Consider the following 15,242-nt stretch of genomic DNA (forward strand, 5'->3'; position numbering starts at 1 on the left):
GTGTTATTAAATATATATATACACTTATATATATATTATTAGGCAATGCTGAATGAACAATTGGCCTTTAACTCCTCCTAGACTATTAGGTCGTACTATAGGTCAGCGAAAAAGTAATTTTCCCTAGATTTGTAATAAGGTCTGGGATTTGACCTATGACCCCAATGTCACAAGGTATTCATTATCTCCACACAGATGATGTACAGGCAAAGAAACATATATTTTTTATAGAACTGGAAGAATTATATTTCATGGATAAACTTTATTAGATGGGTTTTATTACCTGGATAAACTCAATTAGCAGACCTCATTAATTTTGAAAATGTAACTTGTTTACATTGAGTCGTTCTTCTTGTGGCCATTAGCATTCAAAACACAAACTTGAGCTCAGTGCACAGTTGAATTTTTTTTTTGTATTCAGTGGCCAAATGAAAAGAAACATGAGAGAAGAAAAGAAAATCTGCTAACCAGAACAAAAAGCTTATTTTGTATCAATGCAGAATGCTCCATCTAACATGCAGTCAGAAGATTTTTCCTAGTTCTTAAGCTTTTATTTTCCATTTCATTCTTAAAAAATACTAACCAACATTCAAAATGTCATTTCCTAGTGAGAAGCTGAAGCATTTTGCTTCCAAAGCCATAGCGACTTGCACTTTATCTTTTTGGAGTGAGGAGGTTGTTTGCTTTGCCTTAATTTAGTAAATGATTTCAATCTCCCGCTTCTGGACTCTGGAAACAATTGCACCAGTCCATGAAAACATTCCACCCGCACTGTGTACCCCTATTTACAGGAAAATATTAGTGACATGTAGTAAGCTGCTTGTGAAGGGCTAAAGGCATAATTGAAAGGTGTCTGCATAAAATATACCTGTATCAAAACAAACATGTTTCAAGAGGTTTTGAGAGGTAAAGGATGAGTCTGTGAGCTACTTGTCCTTACAATATTGTCCCTCAGATGATTCCCAGGTGCAATTCTTCCACAACCACAAAAAAATTCCCGCTGCCCCCCCCCCCCCCCCCAGTAGATGCCTCTCTCCCTACCAAAATTAATAGAAACAAAAATGAGAAGTCATCAGCAGAGAATGGAGTTCATTTCCTAATATTAGACTTCTTAAAGCTGGGTGTTCAAGCTCCCAGCTCCTGCAGCTCAGAGCTCTTGAGAGATAGGAGCCCCTCTCAGCACTAGGAAAGCTACCAGGGATGTATGAAGTCTGATTATGGGGAATAAAGGGGCATAGGACAATGGCATTCCTATCTCCCAATGTAGAGTACCTCATCTGAGGGCTTCTCCAGATAAATGTGGTTTAGAACAGCCATAAGTTGTTACTGGTCACTGGCTTTGCTCAGGACTGTTGGTGGGGTGGTAACGCAGCATGAATAACCACCCCACTGATGTTTGAGGATCCAGCCGCTATAGCAAGCCTCTCTATTCTTTTTAGCATCATGAAGTAGCTTTTATTTTGAGACTGAACTACTTGTGTGTCAGTCCAATGAGTTCCTGTTAAAAGACTAAACCTGCTAAGGGATAAAAATCCATTACAAGTGAGAAGCAATTTATAGTAGAGAACTGACCTATAAAACCAACGCATTTCCATTGCACTAATCCAAAACATATTTCAGAAAATAGGTCTGCACTCTGAAATAGGTCTTGTTAAAACAACCGACCTGTTAAAATTACAGGCTTAGTGCCGCAAGCCTGTATATTTTAACAGGATTTTCACGTGTTGGGCTGGAGTCCTAGGAAATTTTCTGAAATGACCTCACTGCTCACTCCTCAAAAAGTGGTGGGAGATTTAAAAGCAAGGCTCATCCCTGGGACTTCAGAGTGAGCAGCTCACAAGCCTTTCAGACTTCTCCTTGCACTCATTTCTGCATTGCCTCTCACACTGTCCTTTATACCTGGAACATTTTGGCCTCTTACTATCTTCCAAATATTTTCCCTTTTCCATTTCCAATTCCTCTTTAAGTCACTAACTCACTTCCTCCTGACTTCTTGGACCTGAGGCCTCTTCTCTCCTATGCTGAAGCTTCCTCACTTGGGGAAGAAAGCCAGAAGGCCGGCATGTGTGCTCTGCAGGCATCCTGTGAAGCCCAGGAGATGTGCACAGTGACTTGGTGGATGACTCTCTGTAGTTCGGACAGGAACTCCGCGTTATCCGGGAGCACGCCTCCTTTTTTTTCCAGGACTGGCCTGCAGTACTTGAACCGGGATCCTCCAGTGCTTGCGCAGGAGAAGCCAGAGGCTCAGAGAAGGGAAAAGCAGCATCCAACTTTTCAGGAAAGCCAACTTCAACTCCTGAGGTCTCCAGGTCCTGCTCTGGAGCCCACTGAACTCTGTGGAAGGAATTCAGCGGTCTTTCAGTCATTAATGGCTGAGGTTTGCACCTCAGCAGAAAAAAAATGAGGTGCTATTGTGCAAAAGAGTCCTCCCCTGATAAACTATTTCAGTGGAAAACACCTCCACAGGCTGGAGAGGTTCACAGCAACCATTGGGAAACCCTTTGTACTTGTGCTTTTTTTTTTTTTCCTGCTGGTATACAAATGCAGCCTCAACTTCTCCAGCTGTTTCAGTCACGAGTACACAGATTCTTTGAAAAATGGTAAATGTGAACAATTTTACAACAAAACAATTCACAATGTGACTTATTACTTCATAGCAACCTGTTTTATTAGCATACAGATAGTAGCACAAGGGTTGGATTCAGCAAAGAGGGAGGTTCATATCTATCTACCAACAGCTGCCCTCTGCCTTGCAGAAAGCGTAGACACCACTGAGCAAAAGCAGCAGCAGGGTTAGCTGCTGGGACTGCGGGATTCTGATGGGGTCTGCCCGTGGCTGTGCCAAGATGCACCCGTTCCCCTTGCAGCTCCTCCATGGCTCCCTCGTGGCCTTGCTCCTGTCAAGGGGGATAAGGATGGCAGCAGGGTCTGTAAAGCCAGAGACATCCAGGAATTTCCACAGGCAGCTGGAGAGGCTGTTTGCTGCTTGATGGGGGTGTGGGGCTGAATAATTCAATGCTGAGCATAGAATGCATGCTGCTGGAATCAGCAGAGACCTTGCGAAGAAGCACAGGCCCTGGTATCAAACGACTGCCTCCTCCATGCTCCAAAGCACGCAGTAAGCCTTCCTATCTCTTCACCCTTTCAAATGGCTAACAAATGTGTCTGATTATGTGGCAAAGCAGATTTTCATATGTTGACAAAGCCTTGTTAATCAGGAAAGCAGGGCTCTATCTACAGAGATACAGGATATACAAGGAGAAATTTCAACACCTCATTAGAAAAATAAATTAGTGCCTTTTCTGAGATTGTGGCATGGGCAAAACATGTCCTCATATGGTATAAACATTCAGTGAGATGAGCTTCATAGCTTCGCCATGATTTCACCACTCGAGAGTGAAGTGGCCATCCTGAACTGACACAAATCAAAACTTTATGCTACCCTAGGACATATTCTGCCCCCCCTTTCTTCTTGTGATGATCTCCATCAACCATCAGATCATATAATTTAATATAGCACAAAATCTGGACCTCTTGACACAGATCTCCTCCCACACTCAAGGAGGGACAGCTCTAATTTATACCAGATGGCTTCAGACTAGAAGTCCTGTGCCAGCTGAGGGCTAGCCAAGCACAGGTGTGCCCCACACTGTCCCAAAATGCCTTTTCCTATTCTCCTTCTTTCCACCTCGGGGAGGAGCAGATGTGGGAGGGATTCGGCAACACCGTTTTACCCCAGCTGAGAATGATGCCAAGCCTCAGCTAATGCACCCAGGGGTCACATCCGAGATGCTCTGTACAGAGGTGAAATGAAGAATAATCTGCTCTTTTACTTTAAGAAAAAGACACAAATCAAGGGGAAAAAGAAAACAGCAAACTGTAGAATTAAATGTATGAGAATGTTTAATATATTGCCAGAATGTCAATGAAAATGAAGAAGTGGATTCCAAGGAATCTAGAGAAAATTATCCCTTTGAGTCAAACATTAATAAAAGTCTGCAGTGATACAGAGATGATCTCATGCTCACGGTTATTTCCCCTTTGCAACTTTTTGTCTTGGTATAGCTTTTTTTTTTTTACTCCCAGATGTTGTAAAGTTAATTACACAATCACTTGTGTATTGCAAAAAACTGAATAAAGAACACTGGATACATGAGTCACTACAGTGCAGGACTGAATGAAGGAAAGTGAACTTCAGAAAAAGGTAACTCATACGTAATACCAGAGCTGAAATTCTTCAGTGTTCTTCAGCCAGATCCGTGTTTTTGCAAGGGAGAACTTTTCATTTCAAGCCTAAAACTGCTGGGAGCCTCTTCCGTACACAAGCTGCAAGAGCAGCACAACCCCAGCTGGAAAGTAACACTTGCCAGTGAAGGGTGGTATAAATACAAATGCAACTAGACAAAAGTCTTTTGCAGACCAGTCATAAACCCTGTGTGCATTGTGCTTCGTTGTCCCACAGGCAAGGCCAGCTGTAAAAAGCCATGTTCTTTAAGGCCAGCTTGTTTTGGGAAACACATGCACTTATGTACCACTGGTATTTGCACAGCCCATCTCTGAAGTGCGTACTGTGCTGGTGCTGGTCGTATACGGAGTGACTCAGTGTGACTGTGAATTTGCGGAATTTGCACATGTGAATATAGATGTGCAGGTTAACAATAAAGTTTGCAAACTGTAGACATTCCTCTCCTTTTTGAGAAAGTGATGCATTAAAAGTTGTTTGAAAGTACTCAGAGCTGGCTTTGAAATATGAATTTTGTTTCTCAGCCAGCTCTTCCAACAACATCCAGAAATATGCTGGTCCACTTCCTCACTGAAAAGGGTATATTTGTCGGCAGACACCAAAGAGACCAATCACTAACTTACTTACTTTAAAGAAAACACCATGCCTTTTGAAGGGCAGTTAGCCTTCCTGGTTTGGACTGTGCTGTACTCTGATTTTATGGCTGTAGCTCCACAAAGATCTCAACCATGCAGGCCACTAAACACCCATCACAGAAGAGGGGGAATGATTCTCATGCTGGAATGGGGAGTCACCTGCTGTCAATGGTAAAGGCGCTTGTGTGCAAACACTGAAAGAAAGGAGAAATTTAAGGCAAATTCTGGAGACAGATGGCATAGACATGAGAGTAGCATCTGGCCTTTGGTGATAGCATTAAAATTAGGTGATACTTTTTCTAATGAGTACTGGTGAAAACCGAGAGATTTCTAGACAAAAGTAATTCATAGCTTCACAGAACTGTCTGCACAGGGCTTCTCTTGTAATTCCTTTTCTCAAGAAGCTTTTTTCCAGCTTTTTCCTGACTTTCTTCTGAAGGCTAACGGGTCATCTTTTGGCACAGAGAATGACAGTTCACTACCTCTGACTATTTAAAGTTAACTTTTTCACTGTATCACAAAGGCTTGGGGGATTACTTTGTAAAACAGATTTTTTAAAATACTTCCTACTAGATTTGTCAGGTGACGAGACATTTTATTAACTTTGTTGTTACGGATTTTTATCAGGCCAATGAGGAATATTCATTCCTAAGGGGTTTGAACTAATAAAACTGTAAAATGAAAAGCTGTAACAAGTGCTTCATTTCTTGATCGCTACGTTTTAAAAACTGAATCTCATCCTGTGACTAATCCTGGCTTTTTCTGCTTTTGAAAATACTTACATTTGCCTTTGCTGCACTGTGGTTTCTAAAGCCCCGACACCTGGAATCCTGTGAATATGTAGGAAACCAAATTTCATCACAAAACCAGAATGAAATTCTCCAAGTGTTATACAAAGAAACATATAAACCTGTGATTGATATAGGTCCATAAACTGACCAGTTTTAGAGCCAAGAGGGATTGTTGTGATTGTCTCACTACTTTTCATATGATCGAGCCCCTAGAACTTCCCTATATTAATTCACTCTCCAAGATTAAAAGCTGTGCTTGCAGGAGAGCGGCTCTTTTAAAAGAGTGTTTCATTTTGATTTAAAAATCTCCTTTAATGAAGGATCCAGCATAAGCCTATGTAAATCATTCCAAATGGTTAATTATCCTTGCTGTTAAGAATATGTACCTTCCTTTTTGGTCTGAATTTGCCTCACTTCATTTTCCAGCCATTGGTCTTATTAGCCACTGTGCCTTTGTCTGCCAGACTGAAAAGCCGTGTATTACCTAAATCTTTTCCTTGTGGAGGTACTTACAGGCTACAATCAAGTCACTGTTAACTTTCTTTCTTGGAAGTTACTTAAATCTTTTCTTAATAGTTATTCTTTAATTGTTCTCAGAGCTCCCCTCTGAGCTCATGGCAATTATTTTACATCCTTCTTGAATTTTGGGCACCAAATGTGGACACAGGACCCCAATGAGCACAGTGCCAGTACCGAGAACAGTGGAAATAGTCCCACTCCCTATCCCTTTTTTTATACTGACAGGATCTGATTTAGTCCTGGTTGCAGCAACGTGCTGGGAGCTCATACTCAGGTGATTTTCACCCTGACCATAAATACCATTGCCAAAAGTTTCTACTTCCCCAAGCAGAGCTCCCCGGGAGTGCAACCTGCATGTGTTGTTCCCAGACTGATCGTTTCACATTCAGCCACCCAAAACACTTCTCATTTGATAGGTCTGGCATGTTCTCTCTGTGTCAGTGACTATCCCCACATTGTTGTCTCAGCTTTGAGAGGCTCTGTCTTTGAACCTTAAGTTATTGCTAAAAATGGGAGACAGCAAGAAAACAAAAATCAAGGAATGAGCCTTCTTGATGGAGTCTCCCTCTCTATAATCAGATTTGGATGCACCACTGAACTTAGTTTCAGTTTATTTAATGTGTGGCATTGATTTTACAACATTCTGCTTTGTTATTCAAGACTTGTGGTCCCATATGCAATAATGTCAGGATTTTATTACATTGCAAATACTATTACTTCTATCAACCGAAGTTGTAATCACATTAAAATTTATCCTGAGCTAGTCTGACAAAATTCTTCTATAAATAATATTAATGACATTTCCTTCCTTTAAATGATTGTTAATCTGGTCTCATACCTGTTATTCTACTACTTTGTCAGGAAATGTTATTAGTCAGTGTGGGTTACCTATCATCTCTTTTCTGCTTTTTCTAAATATGGGTGCATCTGCTTTTTTTCTGAGGCCTTCCTGTTTCCCAGAATATACTGAAACTCCACCATGTTTCCCAGCTTTCAGTCTGAAACTCTTGGACAGGATAATTTGAAAAGGTCCTATTTTGGTGTCTGTAATTAGGGGATATATTTTATCATTATTACATGATTTAAATACACTACCTGTTCTTCTCCTCTTTTCCTCCAGCCAGGGAATAGAAAGGCTTATTCAATATTTCAGCCTCCCATTAACAGTTCTGCCATGTCTAACTAGTTAGTGAAACAACACTTTTATTGAAAATCCTTCTGCTCTTTAGATACTCAAAAATTCCATTCACTGCCACACATTCTGCTCTAGACGAGGCCCTTAGTGACATGGTTTAGTGGTGGACTTGACAGTCCTGGGATAAAGGTTGGACTTGATCTGAAAAGTCTTTTCTGACCTAGCTGATTCTATGATTGTATAGCTTTCCTTTTGTATCCTTTTACTTCCCTCATCAATTTTCAGAATTTCGTAATTTATCCTCACTGTTACTTTTGTTTTTTTCCATATGCTGTTTTTTAATTGGTTTGCATTCTACCTCCTCCCACATGCATATGGTTGGTTCTAAGCATTCTTTCTTGACTGAAGGTTTTTATCTCTTGGCTAATTTATAAAACATTATAAAAGACTTCAGTCTTCCATATTTTATCATTTCCTTTCTTCCAACATGAGTCATGTCTTAATTATTCCAGTTTTGTAAAACTGGATTCTTAGAAACTCTAAATAAATATATTACTAATGTGAACTTTATGTGGTTTGTATTAAACAGTCAATTTGAGCCTAACAACCACTGGTTTCTAGTTCGTAGCTCAGCTCTTATCTGTCAAGACAAAGCCAGTCCCAGATAGTCCTGTGTTGGTTGCCACCCTTTCTGAGCTAGAAGATTGTCATCTATAATTTTGCATAATTCCAAGGTTATTTTAATACTTAGCAGCATGAAACTTCCAAAACATGTGATTCAGCCTGAAATCCTCCATGACAGCACAGCTTTTCTTTACACCTGATAGATGAGTGTTTAAGTAGCCAGTCATCCTGCCCCTTGGTGTGATCTGGCAAGCAGCAACAGGCACCAGCAGCCCCGCATCTTTTGCTTTACGTTTTAGAACAGCAGCCCATAAACATTTAAGAGCACTTGGTTCTAGTATAGACAGCTGATACCATTTTCAATATAGACTGCTATTCTCTGTCCTTTTATGCTAATTTGATCAGTCCTTGGGAAAAAAGTTTCATACCACTGATTTTAACATTCCAGTCACACCACTTTTCCTTCTGGTGGCTTATAATACCAGGTGGAGTGTGTGTGCAACAGTCAGTGAGCAAGTCCTTTTCCTTTTGCTTATTACTATGCTCTTTGCAATCCTTGAAGGCAATTAGAGACTTTTCTTCAGGTCTCCGGCACCTTGATTAATTTTGTTATGGGCATCATGATTTTTCTGCTTTATTTCCCCTTTGCCACCATGCCTTTTTGTTGTTGTTTAGTTTAATACTTTTCAGACCATTCTAAGCAGGCTGTATCTCAGAAAACTATTTTCCATCTGCTATGATTACTTCTTATGAGACTAGTTAACCTGCCTTTCCTTCTCTTTCCACAAGAGAAAAGGTTGAAATCCTACTGATTTTGCAGCCTGACAGATCACACTGAAGCAATGGGCATTCCTTGGTAGGTATGTATGGAGCACAGCAGGTCAAAGTGAGACCTTCCTTAGCATGCAGGAGTTTTCTTCCTTGTTTGTTCACCTACACAACAGTCAGCCTGCATCCTAAGATCATTTTTCTACTTTTGTTTCCATTCTGCTATTTATCTGTATAGCATCATCCCATACCACCTTCTATATGCTGCTCTGAGAATTGCTGGGCTTTGCTGGTCATCACTGACTTTCTTGCCAAGCAGAGCTGAATCCCAGATTCTTTTTGCCCTCTCCGTTTTGTAATATATTTTTTTTTTTCATACACTGATTATATCAGTAGAGTGAAGGAAAGTATTACAGGAAGAGACAGCGTGGCAACAGAGTCATTGGAAGGGAAGTCAGCATATATTTGTGCTGTCAGTTTTAATGCATAATTTGTTGACTCTGTATATTTTATGTGGTCCAGAAATAGTTTCTGCATATCATGTCCATCTACTGTTTTATCCTGTAATTGGGACATTGGTGTTTTGTGGGTCTTATTGAATTTAGACTCCTTTCTTTGATTCTTGGGATGGATGTTAGTTTCCCAGGTCTGACAACTGCAGGGGGTCTGTGGAATGGTGAATTCTTTCTCCTAACATGACTTTTCCTATAGTATTTGATGAGATGATCCTAATTATGTTGTTTCACCTTTCCAATTGTGTTTAGCAAATTCTTTCCAGAAATTGCACAGCATATTCATCTCCAGAGCAGAGAAGGGCTGATTTTGCAGCCTAAAGACTGACAAACCCTACTTGTCACACACAGACAGACCCATTTAGTCATTAAAAATTGCTCCTCTGTCTCTTTTCTAAATAGGGAATGAAGACTGGGACAGGAGAAGGCTTCAGGATGTGAAGCTAAGAAAGTGGCTCTTCCCCAAATAATGTTAAATCCTCAGCAAAAAGATACTGGGAAAAAAAAACCCCACATAATGGCCTTTTCCTCCTCCAGGTCTTTGGAGAGTACTGGGAAAAAAACAGTCACAGTATATCCTGTTAGCATGACTTGTTGGCCACTACCAGTAACGTTGAATGTTCTCTGCCTGACCCTTACTTAGTGCCAGCAGACAAACCAGACCCTCTGAGCTGATGGCACCATGTCCTTTAAAGGTGGCATGCGCCAGCCCATGGCCAGTGGGGCTTAGACCCCCTCACACAGAGATTAACAGCAGTGCTCTAAGACCTGCTTCTTATCTACACTTTCACTCACCTTTTTCAAGGTGGTCTGTTCAGGGTTCTAACATAATCATTTTACAGAGGCAGAAGCGGAGGCAAGGAGAAGATACAGGCATTTCTAGATTTTATATAAGAAAGCCAAAAATACAACTTTAATTTCCCAAGTTCCCTATAAGGTGGTCGAATTGAACCCCTTCATATTTGTATTTTTCAAGTACCAAACCCCACTGTCAGCTCTGCACATGGGCAGTGGGACAGAGCTGCACATGTTAGCTTTAAAAGCACCAGCCCAGACACCCCTCTTAAATTTCTGTTTTTGTGTTTGCTAACAGTCATGACACTTCAACACGAGCCCCAAACCCAGTCCAGGTAACAGAAGTGCATTCCAGGTCCAAGAAAATAAAGCAAACATTTGGAAAACAAATGGTGGGGGAAAATTTGGTTGACCAGATACCTACAAGGGGTTTTTTGAATTTTTTTGTAAGTGACTGAAAATTTATATGTTTATTCCTGCAGAGCTGAGTGTTTCAGACCCAGCAAAACCAACACAACAATAAACTGTTGGGGGATGCAGCTCATGAAATTACCATGAGAATATAATTGAGAAAAGTTGCTTCTACTGTACTTATAGTGCCCCAGAGGAGAGCTGTTGGCTGGGGTAACAGCTTAACTGATATCCTGTGGGGGACTGGCCTGTAAGCCATCACAGGCAAAGCATATGCGTTTGTCGCTTTCAGGAAAGGGCTAGAAGAAGAGAAGCAACAATTTTCCTTTGCATTTCACATAAAATAGTGGCGTCAGTCAGGTGTTGCTATGCAGCTTATTCTGGCTGAATCCTGAATCCCACAGGATACGTGGGGAAAGTGGCCTCCATGATAGATATTTTGTGCCAGAGAAGAATATCAGAAATTAATTGTGTTTTGTCTTGCTCTCTAACTGATAGACCTTAAGAAGATAACTTGAAATGCTCAGAGGCTGAGGTGGAAAGGAGGAACAAAGTGAGTGGCATTTATGCCTGCAAAGGAAAAAACATAATAACAGATGTCAGCTGTGGAAGTTGCAGACTACCTTTTGTCATCCTTTGAAATACATGAATTGCTGCTACATGTATGGACATCCAGTTAAACTGGGGAAGGAAACTGTGCAGGAACTGAATGAACACAGTAGAAACCCAGCAGAAGCTGGAGAATAAGAGTTGGAGCCAAGGCTACCAGTCCCTAATCCCTCCTCTCTTTTTGATGCACTGTCTGACCCTGTAGAGATTAATGCCAGAACCCCGCAGCCACCTAAGTGCTTGCTTCCACTGATTCAGTAATCTGGAATCTGGTAAAGCCTCACAGATACATGGGTGTTTTTCTGCTGTGTTTAATAGGAGCACAAAGACGCTCAGTGTGAATGTTGTAGGTCTTGTTCAGAATTCAGAAAAAGCTTCCAGATATGTGAGATTTCCTCATCAGAAAGAAAAAAAAAAGTCCATAATTTCCAATATGCCACTTTAAAATGAGGTAATTTGAAATTTTTTCTTGATTCTCACAATTCTTTGAAGCAACTAAGCAAGATGTGCATTATCAACAAGCCAAGAAACAATGTGGGAGGAAAGAAAATACATTATCTATATACAAAATAAATAAATAAAAAAGAATACAACACTGAAATGACCATCCATTATAGTTCACTGTTTGCAAATACACTTAAGTAATAAATTCTCATTAAAAGAAAAGAAAAAAGAAAGGAGGGAGGAGTGGAATAATTGCCATTATGTGCCTGAGAAAGTGTTTTTCCATTAGCTGCAATTAATACACTAATGGTAAGTGAAAATTATTTCCCATTTTGCGCTTATGGTGAGAAAACATTAAGGAGGAAAAAAAAAAAAAAAAAGAGAAGTGAAATGAAAGAAAAACAAATCATGATAATTAATATATTGATGATTCAGTATCATCTCTGACCTGATCGATCATCATGAGGTTTTGGTTTTATTTAATTAGCGTATGGTAATTTCATGCAGAATCCCAGTGTGCCGATGAAAACTGGCAAGTGAAAACATTGACCTTCTGCTCACATATGCAATGTCTTCTTACAGTGCTAACAGCCTATCTGCATCAATGCTAAAAGGCTTCCATCTCACAGGAGAGCCCCTGTATCGGGGGGATATCATTACCGCCTACAGCAAGATCAGACTTTGGCTTTTCCTGGTGCACAGGAGTCTGGGGAGTGAAAGGGATATAGGATTTTGCCAGAATAATAATTGGGTGCTATGAGATTGTGGAGTGTTGCCATAAACTGAAAATGAACAGACAAGTTTCTTTTTGTTTGTTTTATTAAATGCTATTATTGTTATTTATTATGTTCTTGGTCATCAATTTTCTCAGAGTTGCTAACAAAGTGTCACATAAATCCAGCCTGTCCCTTTCTGACCCTTATAACATCATGCAATTTTCCTCATTCACTCTTAATTTGAGATACAAACTAATGTGAAAACATGTGTTTTATTAAATGTCAAGTTTTCTACTAAATACATTTCTTTTGCAGTAGGAAGCAACTGCATGAGGAAAAAATACCTTAGCCAGACCTCCTGCATACTTCTCCCAATACATAAGCAAAAAAATATGCATGTGTTCCATTTGCCAATTGCAAAATAATAATAATGTTTGATGGGTAAAAACTCAGCTGTCAGGAGAGAAGACGAACGATTCTCCTTATTGAATGCTATTGACTTCATGGGGCCAATAAAACAACTTGCAAATAAAAGAAAGAGGAACCGATTCATGTCCTAAGATTGTGTGACGTAGCCTTTTTCTGTTTGTATAATGTTGTGATTAAATATGGTGGGGCCCTGGGGAGTGAATTTTTTATTTGAAAGTTAAGCCAATATTAGCAAAAAATAAAATAAAATTAATCAAATGGCCCAGAGCATCACAGCCACAGCTGATTCCAAGAATGTTTGGTTACAAAATGAGCAACTGACTAATTGTGTAAATGCTGTTAATTAGCTGTGCAGAGCCCCTAACTGGGCTTTTCCCTGTAACTAATAAGAAATCAATTAGCTAATGAAGTGGCCGTTAAATGCTATGCTAATCTTAGCTGGGATATTTTTAATGTTTCTTCTTCTCCTTTTTTTTTTCTTCTTTATGATCCTTCCTAATTGCCATTGCCATACGGAGCTCACAGCTTTCAGCATGTCTAATGAAACATCATTATATCATAACTGGCATTCTTGGAAGAGTTAGTGGCAAACCTGCTTCCCAATTATTTTTAATTGCCAGACATACTCATAACTGGGCCTTTTACCAAGTAGTTCAGATCCCTGCACTGTCATGTAATATACCCAAAGACTGTGTTTTCTTTCCTTTGCATATGAAGCATGGTGGTAATATTGGCTGCAATGAGGGAATCATGCAACACCCTAAACAAGGAACCTGGGTGGGTGCCTTTGCCCTTCCTTTGGAGCCTGTGGAGACTCAACATCGCCTTCCCACTGAACAGTTAAAACTAGACAAATCTTAAGAAGCTTTTACCTCTATTTGAAAACTTCTGGTGCCCAGTAAATGTTTTTCACTGCCAACCATTTCAAGCTAAGAAGGTGGCTGTAGCTTCTGAGTGCTTATGTCAAAACACTGCCATTTAGCAATTACTATTAGGATTAGCAATTGGGGAGTGTGAATGTCTTCAGTGATTCCTGCAGATTTTGTCACTTTCTAAAAGAGTTCATTATCACCATTTATTTATGTCTATAAATTCCAACTTAGAGAAGGCATAAAATGTATCTTTTCCTTAGGTGGCATGGCAGCAAATTCAACATCTCTTCCTCAACAGAGCCCGTTGTAAGAGGAAGATGCAAGACTGAATCCCAGGTTTTGAAACACTCCTGCAGCTAAGAGTTTTTTCATATACCAACCCGACATCTATCTGGTAATGGCATCATATTTAAACCCTGAATCTCAATGAACTTCTCTAAATCTACTTGCGCTGAAGTAGGTTATGTGTCAGGATTAGACTGGCTCCTCCCCGCCCCCCACAATACAATAGTCCTCAGGACATCTGTGCACAAAATACGTGCTTTTTAAAAGAATGTTTTCAAAAGGGAGTCTTGTCTCTCTCTCTTTTTTATTCCCCCCCCCCCTCCTTTTTTGGCTAACATGCAAATTGAATTGGTTAATTCTGCACCCCAGTTTCAGGAAATCTGCCACCAGCAGCTGCCACTGTTTCAGATGTCAGGAGGATGCAGATACACTGTGACATTTTGTTCATTAAATAAACAAACCAGGTTCAGGCTAACAACATTAGGTAGAAAGCCCCATCAATTCTTGTACATTTAGTTCACATAATAGGAAGTGACAATTGTTCCTTAGCTTCATAAGCACTATATTGAAGAACAAAAGGAAAAAGCATACATAATGTGGCAACAGCAACAACAGTTGCCATAAAATCCTGCAAGGTTGATTTAGATTAATGAGGCACATAACTTTTTGCCCAAGGCTACTTAAAATAAATATGGCTACGAACGTGGCTACTAGGGGAGAGAAAAAAACCTCAGGATTTCCCCCCCCCCCCCCCCCCCTTACATACCATTTTGGTCTCATTTATTTGATTCGACTATCAAATAAGAAAACTACTCCAACAATAGTCCCTCTGTAGGCAAGCGAAAAAGATCTGCAGAGTGTACCAGTATAAACACAAAAAGAAAACATAAAAAAAATTATCCAATTTTTGTACATTTCAGTAAAATAATATTTTATCAAAAAAACACAATGTTAATTAGTATGTTGACCTTAGGTTAAAAAAAATAGAGATATTAAAAAACTCAAATTAAAAGCCATATGTCTTTTCCATTGTGACAAACCAATCTATCTGAAATATCATTTCTGGCATTTGCATCAATAAAATATATTCTGACTTTTGCACCTACAAAATATAAACATTAAATAGCTAAACCAGCAAGTATAGCTTGTCAGCTCTGCAATGTATAACATAAAAGTCACTAAATCTGGAAGTTCATTAATGGGGAAAAAAAAAGATGATGCTGAAGAGTAAAATGAGTGGTCTATCTAAAAATCAGACCATCCTAAGTCTTGGATATTATAGATAAGTCTGTCAGTCAGACTTAAACTGAAAGGTACAGACAATAGAAAAAAATCCTTGCACATTAATATGTATAGCACCATGATGTGGCTTTTAATATTCCAAAGGGACTTCAGCAGCTCCATGGGAAAAAAAAGCCAAACCTGAGACTGGCCTGTGCAAATCCTCGCCGACG

Source organism: Lathamus discolor, chromosome 4, assembly GCF_037157495.1.
Source record: "Lathamus discolor isolate bLatDis1 chromosome 4, bLatDis1.hap1, whole genome shotgun sequence".
Classification (NCBI taxonomy): Eukaryota; Metazoa; Chordata; class Aves; order Psittaciformes; family Psittacidae; genus Lathamus; species Lathamus discolor.